Source organism: Mastomys coucha, unplaced genomic scaffold (genome assembly GCF_008632895.1).
Source record: "Mastomys coucha isolate ucsf_1 unplaced genomic scaffold, UCSF_Mcou_1 pScaffold9, whole genome shotgun sequence".
NCBI lineage: Eukaryota > Metazoa > Chordata > Mammalia > Rodentia > Muridae > Mastomys > Mastomys coucha.
In genome coordinates this window covers 42,763,264-42,768,959 of record NW_022196915.1, presented here as the reverse complement: position 1 = coordinate 42,768,959, position 5,696 = coordinate 42,763,264, and positions in this window count along the sequence as shown.

Sequence of the window (5,696 nt, the reverse complement as noted above, 5' to 3'; positions counted from 1 at the left end):
GGGGGGGGTCTGTGCACAATCCTACCTCTTCCCCCTACGTAGGACACTCGATGCAGTGTATGGTTTAGTCCATTAGGGTCTCAGCCTTGTGTTGACAAACCAACTTGCTCTCTCTCAGAGAAGGGTCTCCCAGAGACCAGAAGTGGGATCACAGAGGGTCCATGGAGGACAGAACTGTTAGTGTCTCTCCCCAAAACCATGCACCCCAACTCCCACATGCCCAAGCCTAAGGTAGTCCATTGCAGTCAGCTCTATTCCCTCCTCTGTGCTCAGCATCCACAGCAGCAGGGTCATTCAGCAGCAAGGGCCTCTCTGGGCTTGTTCATCTCAGTCACTGCTACTTCTAAGCTAAGACTCTCTGTTGGTTACCTGAACTATATCCATGTTTTATATCCAAAAGAGTAATAGAACTAGAAAGTTCTACTTCTTCATGAGTCAACACAGAAGGGCATCAGGTTTGCAAATGACTTCAGTCACTTAGATTCTAGTGGGAACCTAGTGAGAACAGCAGTGTTTTTGCCTAGGGAAGAGGGCAGTTGCTGGAGAACAATGCAGCTGGGACACTCTTGGTGTGTTTATTTTAAAGATAACAGAAATGACCACTGTGCAGGTTTAAGTCAGAAGAGATGCACATGAAAACTTGTATTCATTCTTCTATTGTGGGACGTCTGAGTTGTTTCTGCATTCTGGCTATCACAAATAAGGCCACTAGGAACATAATGGAACACGTGCCCCTATGGCATGGTAGGACATCTTTTGGGTATGTTCCCAAGAGTGGTATAACTGAGTCTTCAGGTAGATCTATTTCCAATTTTCTGAGACCTCCAGAGTGGTTGTACCAGTTTGCAATTCCACCAGCAGTGGAGGAATATTCCTCTTTCTCCGCATCCTCTACAATATGTGCTATCACCTGTGGTTTTGATCTTAGACATTCTGATTGGTATAAGTAAGAATTGATACAGAAAATGTGGTTCATTTACACAATGGAATACTACTGAGCAGTTAAGAATGAAGACATCCTGAGTTTTTCAGGCAAATGAAAAGAACTAGAAAATATCATCCTGAGTGAAGTAACTCAGACCAGACCCCAAAGAGCATGCATGGTATGTGCTCACTAATAAGGGGATGTTAGCCCTCCCCCCAAAGTACAGAATATACAAGATACAGTCCACAGAACTCAAAAAGGTCAACAAGCTGAATTGCCCAAGTGAGGACACCTCAGTTCCACTTGGGAGAGAGAAGAAAGCAATCACAATTGGGGAAGGAGGGAGGGAAAGTGGACAGGGTTGGGGTCAGAGGGTAGAGGGGAACTGCCACGGACTGGGTTTGCTGTGGGAATCCCTTGTTTCGCGGGATGAGTAGAGTTCTGGTAGGGTGGGAAAAAAATTCAGCGAGAATGACAAACAGATGACACAGAGAAGTGCTGAATCTGAGTGTATTTGCACAAAGTAAGAACCAGGCTTATATAGTATACAGAAAACAGGGCAAAAGACCAAAGTCACATAGGCAGGTAGTGGCCACATCAAAGTCAGTAAGATCAAACAGCCAGGTGCAAGTGGTTCCTTTGGAAGAGCAATGGTGCTCTTCCCTCACTGGGCTATCTTGGCAGCCCTAAGCAAATTCTCTTGGTCTGGAGCAGGCAAACATCAGAAGGTCCCATTCTAGAAGATCCTGGGAATGGTCTGGCTTGTAACACAAACATTAGTTCAGGAAGCCTTTCAACTACTCTCTAGTATGTAAAGCAATTCTGCCTTGTGTGGGACTGTTCTGAGAATTCTAACTATGTTTGTAGTAAACAATAGTACCTGGTTTCTATCTCTAACTCTGGAGACACCTTGTCTGATAAGGCAGCTTCCTTGTAAAAATTCCAAGCTAATAACAGCTAGGAAAACAATTAGGATCATTGAAACACTATGGAGGCTAGGAAACAATGTTCAATCTCAGTTTTAGCTATTTATGACTCATTACCTAGGGCATCTATATGCCTGAACAAAGAAAGCACGCAAAACTCTCCACAGACTTTTGCAGAGACCAATCTGGAACACATCTGAGTTAGGAGATGCCAAGAAATGAACTCCAGGAGGCTAGAGTAGCTCCCTTTGAAGCTGCACACCTCAAATCCATGAACAAGCTTTCAGGCCTGACAGGTGGATTAACTGGAGTGACAAGTAAGCGTGACAAGGAACCTGATCTGATATTGGGTGAGGGAAAAGGACTAAAGCCCTGAGGGCCAGCAGAAAGAATGAAAACAGGCAACCTCAGGAGATAGGAGGTTGGGAGGACCCTCCAGAATACACCAGAGACCCAGGAGGTGAGAGACTCTCAGGACTCAAAAGAAGGGACCTTAGATGAAATGCCCAACAGTAGGGAGAGGGAACTTATAGAGCCCATCTCCAGCAGGAAGACAGGGCGTCAAGTGAGGGAGGGAGGGCATCCCACAGTCACAACTCTGACCCATAATTGTTCCTGTCTGAAAGAATTACAAGGATGGAAATGGAGAGGAGTCTGAGGAAAAGAAGGTCCAGTGCTAGGCTTAAAGAGAGATCCAGCTCAAGGAGACACTATTACTGAGGCTCTGGAGGGCTCACAAAAAGGGACCTAGCATGACCACACTATGGAAGACCCAACCAGCAGCTGAAAGAGTCAGATGCAAATATTTGCACCCAACCAATGGACAGAAACAACTGACCCCTGTTGTTGAATTAGGGAAGGCTGAAAGAAGCTGAGGAGGAGGGTGATCTTGTAGGAGGACTAACAGTTTCAGTTAATCTGACCCCTGAGATCTCTCAAACACTGGACCACCAAACAGGCAGTATACACCAGCTGATATGAGGCCCCCAACACACATACAGTAGAGGACTTCCAGGTCTGTGTTTATTCAGAGATGATGCACCTAACCCTGAAGAGACTGGAGGCCCCAGAGAGTTTAGAGGTCAGGTTGGGTGAGGGGTAGGGACATCCACATGGAGGCAGGGGGTGGGGAGGAGGTATGGAAGGTGGAACATTTGGAGGGTAATGGGGAAGAGGTATGGGAGGTGGAACAGTTGGAGGGAAGATAGGGAGGGGGAATAAAATAAGGAGTATAAAAATTAATTAATTAATTAATTATGGGAGGTAGAATAGTTGGAGGGTGGACAAGGAGGGGGAATAAAATATGGAGTGTAAAAATTAATTAATTAACTAATTAATTAATAAAAATGAAAACCTGGCATGGAGAAGTTAGAAATTTGCAGTGGCTGTTGTGTCCATAGTATGTAAGATGTCCTGGGCTTCTCTCTATGTTAGGAACATCATGGCTTGAGACTGTAGGAAGAAAGTGTGCCTTTGTGTAAAACAAAAGTCTCCCTGTGTTGGATTCACATTGATAAAAAAAATGCTAGCTTCCAGAATTTTTTAATCTTGTGCTTTAAGTTCTAGGAATTGGAAGGCAGAGGCAAGCAGATCCCCGTGAGTCCACTAAGAATTGCTTGATTTAAGCAAAATAAAAATCCTAAGCAGTCTTGGCTTGAGGGTCTTATAGCAACATAAACTTCACAGATGTCATGACATAATATATTATGTCATATATTACTATGTGCATTGATATTGTGTCATGTGATATTGTCAAAGAATACAAACTAGGTATAAAAAGGAAAGTTAGTGCAAGAGCATTAAGTATTGGTAGCATCATATAAATTATGGCCAGCACTGAATTTCATAGTGGTTACAGGATTAAATTATTTTTGTGCCAGAAATTCCTAAAGAGTGACCATACTGACTCTGGTGACATCATTTTCATTTCACAAGTAAGATGGCCCAACTGAGGACACTAGAGTCACATAATCAAGTTAGTTACCATAACGTAAACAAAATAGGAAACAAAATGATTGCCAGAATGGGACAATGGGATCAAAATTACCAATAGAATCTTTTAGTGTATTTAACTAATCATTTTATCTTTAAGAACAATATCTACTGCCAATACCAAGTTTTAAAAACGTGAGTATTCCTGGTGAAGGTGACATTATGGGGAGCTCAAATTAAGGCAAATAACACTGCATTGCAAGCCAGCTAGATGCAATTTCCTGAACAGTAATGTAGCCTTGATTTGACATTTGGCATGAGAATTTGAAAACAGATTCCAAGACCTCCAGAAATATTTCCACTGTTTTGGTACAATCAAAGTCCACTTTTCACCAGCATAGATATGGTATGTGCTGATTTTCAGATGCATAGAAATGAATGCATAGAACTGAAATCTTTTGTTTGAAAAATATTTTTGATCATGTCCCTTTATAACCTTTTCAGGGCTTTCATGGGTCCTTCTCAAAGACAAATGTTCACACTTTACAATCACACTGTATTCATGCCACTACTTTTTCACAGCACCTACATTTGCAAGCAACTAGTTTCAAGAACTGAGCACACAGGACTGCAGAGATGGCTCAGAAATCTTAATATTGCACACTGCTCTTGCCAAGCACCCAAGTTCAGTTCTGAGCAGCCCTGATGAATAGCTCATCACCACTAAAACTTCAGCTCCTCTGGCCTCCAAGGGCACCTGTACTCATGTGCACATACCCAAACACAGACACATAATCAAAAGTTAAAAACATATTTATATGTCTTCTTGATTTGACAAGCACACTACACCCAAGAAATCTCAACAATCTGCCTGCTCAAACAAGACCTGAACAATGACAACACCTGGATGACGAAGTAGCAAGGAGTCCATCACTAGATGAAGAGCAACGCACAATTATATCTGCTGAGAGAGGGCGAATTAGTCTTCCCTAAAGGTGAGTGCCCTAGGGGTTCTCCAATCCCAAATGGTCACTCCAGAAAGAAGTATGCATTCAAGCAATATTAAAGTAACTCTGTAGATTTTACTTATATTTTTATACTTTTTAATGTGTGTGAGAGAGAATGACAATTAAACAGTAACAAGTCATGACTCTGAAGCCGATGGAGAGACATGGAAGGAGTTGGTGGAATAATGGGGATGATAAAATTATATTTTAATGTTTATTTCAATTTAAACTGTTAAGCATGCTATCAGTAAGGTTAGAACCAAAATATCCCAGCAGTGCCTCAGGAATTCATTGAGGTCAGAGCAGTGTCCATCCAGCCAGGGAGTGGAACTTTCATTTCTGAAAAGCCATGTTGCATGTTCTCCCAGATTCACGTTGTCCTCCTTTACTTTTAGGAGAGAAGCTGACAAGATAAATTTTATTACTTATGTTTACTCAATTTATGCATTAGATCTCACAAACATAGACTATGCTCCATGGTTTTAAAAGATTTTCTCTACTTGTAACTTATATGAACACTGTTATATTCTGCAGGCTTTTGTAGCTCATCTGTGTGTGTATATTTTGTATCATTTATATACAGCCCGTTTTCAGGTGGATGATCAACATTCATTATTGCTCATGTAAGTAATGAGTCTCCCCAAACAGTTATCCTCTTAATGTAACCCAGAAAAGCCAAAAGATTACATACTCATGGACTAGGGAGTTAATTCTGAGCCAAATAATTTGTGAGTTTTGGTCCAATTAATCAGTGCTTTAGTTCACAATTAATGAAAGAAAGCCTTCCTTGGATGCAAAATATGTGAGGAAAAATTCAAAAGTGTCTGAAATACATGAAGCAGTGATCAGAAAGAAGGACCCAGGCAGTTCTGTGGTTTTCTGGATGTGTACACACACACACACACA